We start from the raw sequence: 10,074 nt of genomic DNA, 5'->3' as shown, positions 1-10,074 counted from the left end.
ATACGACATACAACAGCCTAAAACAGACTAAAATCCTCTTGGATTTAAGGAGCAAGTAACTCCACATTGAGACAGATTGTCGTGACTCAAAAGGCCCTTGAGCTATGGAAAATTTTTGGCGGGAGACTGTTAAAAACCCAGAATATTTTTAAAGTTTTGTGAACTTTCAGATTTTTTGTTTCCAACTGGACACAGTGGCATGCACCTGTAGTGTCAGAGACTTGGAAGATTGAGGAAGGTGGATTGCTTGAGCTCAGGAGTTCAAAGCCAGTCTGGGGAACACAGCAAAACCCCATTACACAAAAATCTAAACTCTTATTTTTTTATGCTGATATCGGTACGCTGTGTTACAAGGATAGATGATTCTAATATATATGATACAGGCTTGCCACGCTAGTGTGGTTTTATGTTTCAAATATTCTATTCATTCACTAGGTCTCTCATGGGAGCTTATTGCTGAGATATGAATCTATAATCATAGCGTCGCCAGGAAGTGATGACATGACAGCTCTTCAAAGTCGTCTTTGTGTTTCTCATAAACGTCACTCCCCTTTGAAGCACAAACAACGAAATTGCGTTTGTTTGCTTTCAAAATGGGTTTTAGTCCCTAAATGCATGGGAAAGTTCAGAAAGGAAAAACAGGATAAATAAAGAAGCATCAGAAAGGTAAAAATGTCAATCTCAATAAAACTTGCAATTTTTAAAAACCACTAGTCTTGTTTTGAACCCAATAAAATGGGGGAAAAACAGAATAATGGAAAAATAGGATGTCTTATGCACAAAAGCAACACATTTCCGGGCCATATAAAGCAATTTATTTCTTACAGAAAGAAATATACCTAAAAAGAAAATGGGCTTGGCTTTTTGTTGCAAAAGCGATCTCTCTAGGTATAGTTACACGGCTACCTTCCTTTAGCCATTGTGTGTGTTGTGTCTAAATGTGAAGTCATAACTCACATCCTATTTATGATAATTTATTGTACAGAACTAAAGAGAAGCCTTGCACAATATTATTCTCGTTTTTTGTTCGTTTGTTTTTTGTTTTTGCAAATATATGTTCCAATATATTGTGAAGAGAATGGCAAAGGAGATCAGCTTCTACCACTTTATAAAAAGCCTCAGATTTTACATTTAATGTGCTGTCCAATGCCTCTTCACAGGTGAGCAGAAGCTGCCATCCTGCAATAGTTCCCACCGGTTCCAAACCACCTCAGGTTGCGTGTTTAACACCAGCCAGGCCATCTTTATTTAAAGCATAGTCATTTAAAATAAATCCAGGCAAAAGTCAAAAGAAATAAGAAATACCCTTTGACTGTATCTGTCCTTCTCTCTCTCTCTTGTTTTCATGGAGATGTGTTGGAGATAAGAATCTATAAATGCTACTTCGAACAACTCCTCTGACGTTCACTTAAAAACCACATCGCTGAGGTTGCCCCGTGTGTTCCAGACCCACTCCCTGAAAATGCACTAACTACAGAGTTTGTGTCCTGTTACTCCCCAGCTCTGTGGGACTCCAACAGCTTCCCCCTTTACCTGCCTTTTCTAGGGCAATAACCTCTGGGTTATTAACCCCTCATCGTTTTGAAACCATCCTCTTTCTGTGCTTCTGAAATTATCACGCTCCTGGTTTCCTTCTAGCCAGTGAAAGACACTCCTGTCTTCTTCGAAGTTTACCCGTGTTGGTCTTCCCATCCATTACTTATATTCTCCTGGGCATCTTTTGTGCCTCAATCCTTTCCTCACTCTCTTTTTGCCTCTGGTTAATCTTAGCTGCTCTCATGACTTGAGCTCTGCTTCTCTGGAGTTACCTTGGGTGGAATAGTGCCCCTGCGCTCCCACCCCTCAAAAGGTCGTGCCCACCTGGAACACCAAATGAGACTTTATTTGGAAAAAGAGTCACTGCAGATACAACGAATGAGAATCTTGAGATGAACTCATGGGCCCTAAACCCAATGTCTGTGTTCTCGATCTTGAACCACTCACTTTACGGCAGTTTATTACAGCAGCCCTGGGAAACTGAGGCACTAGCTAACTCATTATTCCCGCCTTTCATCCACAGTTTCTCTCTAGAGCTTCAGACCAAAATTCGAACTCCAATAAAGGATTAAAAGTATTTTAAATTGACATTCCTAAAGCAAAAATCATCTCTGTTGTTTGAGGGATTTCTAGTGGGAACACATTTTCTTAACCCATTCTGGAATCCTAGCTAAAATCTCAGCGGAGACTCTTTCCTGTTTGTTTCACACTCATATTTATCTGGGCACCAAGTCCTGTGAATCTGTGTGTCATACGTCCCTAATTTAGGCCCTCCACTTTTCCTTTGCCGTTCCAATCGATCGAGACCACGTCAATGCTTGGAGAATGCCCCTTCCTGAGAACACTGCGTATGCGCTTTACCCATCCTACCCACCACCAGCACACCCTGAAAAGGGAGGCCTTGCAAAAATAACAGGAAAATATCTCATCCCGCCTGAGAAATCTTTCTCTACCCGTGCCGTGAGCACCTAGTGAGCTTTCCACCCTAACACACCACTTCCCAGGCCAGCCCCCCACTGCCCAGAGGACAAAGTCCAAACCTCATCCCATGTTACATATACAAAGGCCAACATGTTCTGGTACCTGCCCAGCCTTGCGGTCTTGAGACTTCTTGCCTTCAATGAGGTGCATGTCGGGTCATTCCATCCATTCCAATCTGCTTCCAGCTTCCTAAAGAACCCAACCTTTCTAGTTTCATTTTATTACCAGAAATGAAAGCTCCCTTTTCCCTGGTTCCACGGCAAAATTCTTGCAGTCCTGCTTCGAATGTCATCTTTTCTTTGAATTTTTTCCTAACGCAGCAGCCTCTTTGAGGGGCTATCTCATCATCTCTGTCTACCCCTTTGGACTCAACATTGACTTTCAATGTGGTCCCAGCCTCACACTCCTCATTCAGAGCACTAGCACACCCTTCTCCCTGCATTAACCGGAAAACTCCTCTAGGAAAAGAGTTCAGACTCATTAATCCGTGTTCCCTCGGCGCATGGCCCCGTGCCTGCGAGTGAACAGATACTAAATGTTTTTGAGTAAAACAGAGTTACATGAGAATCAGACTGCACCTCCAAAATCCTGTTTTGGTGCAACAAACTGTGATTTAATTGCTTCAACATTACAGGAAGAAATATTTTCATCCAACCTCAAAGGATGCGAAGACTTCAGAATTAAGGCTCTTACAATGCATAGGATGAGTCACTAATATAGCAGCTCCGGAGACCTAGAGCTCTTCACAGATGCTAAGAATTTTCAGGAACAGAGAGAAAGGATATTCCAATATTCAGGGAAGGTTGCACTTTGTGACACTGGCCAACTTTCAGCTCCATGTGTTTCATCTCCGCCGAGGCCCAGCCTTTCTACTCTCCTTGCAATCTGACCGTGTGTTTGAACAGAAAGATACTAGAATATCAACCAGTAAGCTTTGTAGGCAATCCAATGACTTTCTTGCCAACACAACTGCTAAATGCTTAAACTTCTAATGGGAAAAATATCTCTTGCTGCAGTGCAAACTAAGCTATCATAAAGAATAGGTCATGAAGTCATGGCAAGTTCTAGGAGCAGGAGTTATTGTTCAACAATAAAAGCTGCCGAAGAAACCATGATGGTCTTTAAGCGAATTCATTCTTGTTTAGTCACCAATCCTGCAGTCAGACTGCTACCTCCAGAACCATGTAGAAAAAGCATCCACACTTTCTATGTAAATAAAGACAACAAAATCCACAAAAAAGAGGAGAGCTGGGGTTCTACCTGCCAAACCACTAAAACTCCTCGTCTATCTTTTTTAAAAGTATTAGATGAAGGCACATGACATTCAGGCCACAATCTCCAAGGCTCAATGCCAGTTCATTATTTTTATCATTCTATCATCATAAAAAAAAAAATACAGTGCCTGCTCTTAATATGCTATTTGCAGACAGACACTCAGTGCCAGAAATAACTCCAATGTGAAATCAGAGCTCATGCATTATTCATGGTGTCTGGTTTATATTATTTCTGGCACTCACAGGAAAACAAGTAGCATTGCTTCTGTGGAGAATAATTCAGGACTCTTCAAACTCGAAGGATACCTGAGAGGACAATGTCAAACACTGAAACACAAGCGGAGGTCTTAGGGAGTTGTCAAAAAAAAAAAAAAAGGGAGATGTACTCATTTTGCTAAGTTGGTAGATGAAGCTGGAAGGGGCAGAATGCTTTTCTCTCCCTTTTTAAAATAGCCCAAAGGATAGTAAAATATGTCCAAGAAAGCCCTGATATATCCCTAAAACAACTTTACCTTGACAGTAATCTAGAAAATGCATAAAAGCATTGGATGTCGGCCACCGATACAGCAGAATAAAGATTGGAGTGGTCAAGGCTTGGTTTCAAAGACCACGTGCACCAACTACGACTTGGATGACCTTGAAAAAATCCTAGCACCTTTTTCCTCACGTGGAAAACTGGGGCAACGTTTGTACCTAGCAGGGATGACCAATGGTTTCCTAGAGCACCCAGCTCAGAACTGGGCAAACAGGAGGTAACATGACCATGCTTCCTCTCTGTCTGCCAAGGAGTGTGCAGACTTCAACGAAAACATCCTTAGAAAGTAACATCTCCAGGGGACGTTGAAATGTATGAGAAAGATCTAGAGTTTTTATCATGAGAAAAAGTGTCAGTCATCTAATTTGTTTGATCGTGTAGGGCTGAATGACTGACTCTAGGAGAGACAATGATTTCTAAAGCTCCTCTTTCTTAGAAATTTTATAATCTTGTAGGGTTCCGCCCTGGCAGCCAATTTAGGTTTGAGCTGTCATCAAAACCCAGATTAGGAATAAGAAAACCTCAATTCCCTTCTAGATTCTGCTTCTTATCAGAATGGCAACCTCGGGTGGACTTGAATGGTCTGACCCCAGGTGCAGGTCTCTGCAACGTGAGAGCGTGCATTTGGAAGCACCGGTCACCTGTTCTCACGGATTTCGTAGGTTGTGCTCTGCGAGGCACCATTGTGCCTGCTTCACCTATGGACTCTCTGATATCTCCATTTTTGGCTTTTTCCTCCTCATTTCCCCGCAAACAGCTCAAATTTGTGGTCAAGACGTCTCTCACCACAGTACTCATCAAACAGATTAAAGTTAGCATTCTTCACCCAGTCATAGGGAGAGACTTCAGCATCAGCCTTGCCTTTTCTGCACTTCAATTCAGATTCTAACTTCTGGTTGCTTACTGAGACCATTCCTCGTTTTTTATTCCTATATGTTCATGTTCAATGCATTTGCTCATTCCATTGCTCTAGCCTGACATATTAATAATCACTATCTGTATTAGCTTCCTAGAGCTACTGTGACAATATTTTACAAACTGGTTGGTGTCAAGACAGTAGAATTTTTTTTCCTGACAGCTCAGGAGGCCAGAAGTCAGAATTCAAGGTGTCATAAGGGCTGTGTTCTCCCTGAAGGATCTGGGTGGGGAACCTCTGCCTGCATCACTACTGTGTGCCCATGTCTTCCCTGAGCCTTCTGCTCCCTACATGTCTGTCTCTGGGTCTCCTCTTCTTAGAAAGACACCGGTCATGCTGCATTAAGTTCCCATCCCACCACAGGGTGACCTTATCTTAACTTATATCTTAATGACATCTGTAAAGACCCTGTTTCCAAATGTGATCACATTCATAGGCACTGGGCTTTAAGAATTCAACCTATCTTTTTGGAGGGATACATATCAACCCATTACAAATGGATAGACTATCATTACTTCATGCTTTAAGTTCTCTTTAACTAGTTCCTATTGCATATCACTGTTTACTCTTGGCTTACAAAGTTCTTTAAGTTGAGTCACAGTAGACCTCGTTAGTTTACAGCCTAATCACGAGTTTGCCAACTACTGAAACTCTTCAGGATTTGCTAAATCACCATGCCCTGTTCCTCTGCCCCAAGGTGTTATGAACACCATCTTTCTTCCACCTGTATTATTTTAGCACTTTGGTTTTAGGAATAAGGGAAAAAATTGCTCATTGATCCAATATCATGTGTCAGACATGAGTTTATTTTTTATTATTCAATTTACTTTTTTATTTCAGAATATTATGGGGGTACAAATATGTAGGTTACATATATTGCCTTTGCATCACCTGAGTCAGAGCTAGAAGCATGCCCATCCCCCAGTGTGCCCTGCACCCATTATGTGTGAATATGCCCCCCTCCTACCCCCTTTCACCCACCCAACACCGATGAATGTTACTTTCATATGTGCACATGAATGTTGATCGAGAGTACCAACTAGATGGTGAGTCCATGTGGTGCTTGTTTTTCCATTCTTGTGATACTTCACTTAGAAGAATGGGCTCCAGCTCCATCCAGGATAATATAAGAGGTATTAGTTTATCATTTTTTTATGGCTGAGTAGTACTCCATGGTATACATGTACCACATTTTATTAATCCACTCGTGTATTGATGGGCACTTGGGCTGTTTCCACATCTTTGCAATTGTGAATTGTGCTGCTGTAAAAAAGAACTAAAAGTAGAACTACCATTTGCTCTAGCAATCCCACTACTGGGCATCTACCCAAAGGAAAAAAAGACATTCTATAATAGGGCATGAGTTTAGATGCTTTCTAATCAATTTCTTGCTCCATGTTTATAAAGATATTTTAGAGAATTACTCTCACATTTCAAAGACATGGGAAGTAAGTCTCTCAGAGAGATGAACATATTCAAGTTTGCATGGCTAAAATTTGGTAAAGCCATCATTTCAACCTGATTCTGACACAATCCGGTTACTCATTCTGCCAAGTTAATGTACCCTACCTTTGTGGCTATGCTGGATGCACTAGCAGCAAAACAACATCTAATTTATCTTTGTATTCCTAGAGCTTATTAGGGCCTTGAACTATGCCAGCTGGAAAATGAGAGCAGAATAGAAAGAGAATCTCTCTGCCTGTTGCATTTTTGGAGGGTGCAGGACCTTATTCACGTTCATATTTAAACAATGGTTTAGAAAATTCAGAGAGGGGGAAGTGGTATACTTTTGTTGAAAATATTACTCCCAAGATGATCTTTGACCCCTTTAAATTTTGCCATTGAGGAAAAATTTCCATGCATAAAAATCTGAACCACTATATGTGGACATTTCTACTTTATCCATAAAGGTAAAATCAGGTTTCAATTTGTTTGCATTTTGATTTGAGGGGAAAGTCAGATACACCAAAAAAAAAAAAAGAAAGAAAAGAAAAGAAGAAGAAAAACCAGAAAACATTGTGAAAACCGAAGACGAAAAAGAAGGGAGGTGATGCATAGTCAACATTTAAACTCAGATGCTGATTAATAAGTATGGCTCGACTTAATCAAGGCGTTTCCACTTGGGAGAGCTTTTAATGTTTATTATATACCAATTAAAATGCTTTTGCTCTCAGACAAGTTCTGACTCTGGTGCTAATGGCTTCGTCTGGATGAAGTTGATGCGTGAGGAAATCTGGTTGACCTTGTTTTTAGTTGAAACTTTGAGACATGCTGAATTTTATTTTAATTGGCCTTTGAGGCAAGTTTTGAAGAAAAACAAATATGTTTCATTGAATAACTTAATTATTTAGGTTTCTCTACTTCCTTCTTTTTCATTGTACCAAGTGTTTTCTCACATATTAACTCGCTGAGTCCTTCGTAACAGAGTAAGTGTATATAATTAAGGATACTGAAATTTAAATGTATGTTTAAGTATGCATTCAATATGTACACAGATATGTGTGCATTATATAAAATATGTAACACATACACATGCATAATATTTTAAAATGTATGTAATATGTACATAATACATAATACATATTGCATATTAATACATACAATACATGCATGCAATGTGATATGAATTGATATATGTATATAATATGTATTGCATTTATTAATATATGTTAATACATATTACATTTATTAATATATGTGTTTAAATATATGATGTATATTATTTAGTAATATGTACTATATTATATATCATATGCATCATATTCTTAATAGAGTGTGTTTTTAAAAAGAGTAATAAGGATATGGTAACAAAAATGCAATGCACTGCAATGGTATAAAATTAAGTGTGCTTTTTTTCTCTCCCACTCATGAAAGACAAATGTTATTACCAAGATATTTTGTCTCTTTCAAAAAAATATATATGTATATGCCCATACACACATGTGAATATATATATATACCCTCACTTATTTGTACACCTATCCTCTTTATTCTTTTTATATATCTACATCAGAAACCACATGTAATATCAATTTTGCTCAGAAAAGCAATGTGTGCCGATAAAAATCGCCACCTGCCTGGATTTCACAGAAGGTAAGCGTCCCCATCGGGATATCACCCTAACCAATGACATATGAGTAGCAGGTGGTGTGTGACACTTCTGGAAATCACCCTGAGAAAAGCAAGGCTCCGCTGATGAGCTACACACTCCTGATTAAAACCATCCCCCAAACTGCAACTGCTAGATCAAGGTGTGTGTGTACTCTTTGCTGGGATGGGCATTGCCAAGTTCCTTTAGTGATGTCACAATGGTCTACAGTCTCCTCAATAATTTATGACAGCGTTTCTCCGTGAACTCACCAATTTGGCATGTGCTATCAAACTGTGTCCTCTTTTCCAACCCAGTAACCGAATGTTTCAGTTTTAATTGACATTTATTTAATATGTATAAGAGTACATATTATGCTTATACATATATAAGAATAATCAATTTTTGTAAATGAACACTTTTGTGAATTATCTATTTATAAATATTATCCATTGTATTTCCATAGGGCTCTTCTTTATATCTGCATATATTTGAATGTACATTATATTTGATAACCATCAATCATTCTATTATACTCTCTGTCTCCGTGAGATCAATCATTTTTAATATTTATTTTACACAGTAAATAAAATAGTACTTCACTTTTTCATTTATTCTTTTAATAATATTTTCCCTTGCAATCCATAAAAAAATGTAGTCCAACATAATAACCTTTTGAAAAGAATTTATTTCAGTGCTAAAAAAAAAAAAAGTATTTACCACTCTGATACTATTTAAACAAAATCCTTCCAAGTTTTTCTTTTTCTTTTAGAGACTAGTACCGACTCATTACTCAGTGTTCATTTTATATCAACAACAACACTGGCCTCATAGCTAACAGCTATATAGCCCCTGCTATGTATGGAACAGTGTTCTAAATGCTTCTTGCATTTGAATCCCTTTCCATTGATACAAAAGACAAACGATATTGATGATTTGTTATTAGCATTTTAAAGCTGAGAAAATATAAACACAGCGAGTTTTAAAAATGCCCCCCAGGCCTTGATCTAGTGAGATGCAGGGCAAAGAACCGCACACGGGCTGTTGGAGGCCTCAGTTCCTGCTCTGAGCTGCTTCATATTTGTCTAAGACAGAAACAAAGTACTGACATAAATTATATGGGAGAAAAAAGCCCGTGCATTCTTCTTCTTTTTCAGAATGCTCCATTCTCCCAACTGACTAACAAAATAGTTAGTCACCTCATCTGATTTCTTTTTCCCTTGAAAAATGGTATTTTAAACTTAGAATTGCACTCACAATTTAATGTGAAGAGAATCAACGCATTTGTTGTTTTAGGGTCAACTGGGCTCTGCAAAAAACTCTTTTGTATTTTTTGATAAATTCACTCCTGAGATCCTAGGACTATTATAATTTTGTAGTTAGTCCATATTTGCTATATTATGTTTCTTTTCATTTCCTAAATGGTGTGCATGTATAATTGGCTATTATTTAGCATCAATTCATGAAAAAAAAAACTCAGAGAAAGTTAAGAATGGAGTGGTACACCATCAGTTTCGTGAATAATATCTATGCACGTAGGAGAAATTAGGTGCTTTCCCCATAAGAAAAAGAACAGGACAAGGATGTTTCCTCTGACTATTCCTATTTCACATTGTAATGGAGGTCCTACATTATGCAATAAGACAAGAAAAGGAAATAAAAATACAAATTTAACAAAAATATTTTTTTTCTTTTTTTTTTATTTCAGCATATTATGGGGATACAGATGTTTAGGTTACTTATG

Source organism: Propithecus coquereli, unplaced genomic scaffold (genome assembly GCF_000956105.1).
Source record: "Propithecus coquereli isolate 6110/MARCELLA unplaced genomic scaffold, Pcoq_1.0 Scaffold52, whole genome shotgun sequence".
Taxonomy (NCBI): Eukaryota; Metazoa; Chordata; class Mammalia; order Primates; family Indriidae; genus Propithecus; species Propithecus coquereli.
This window is presented reverse-complemented; position numbering follows the sequence as displayed.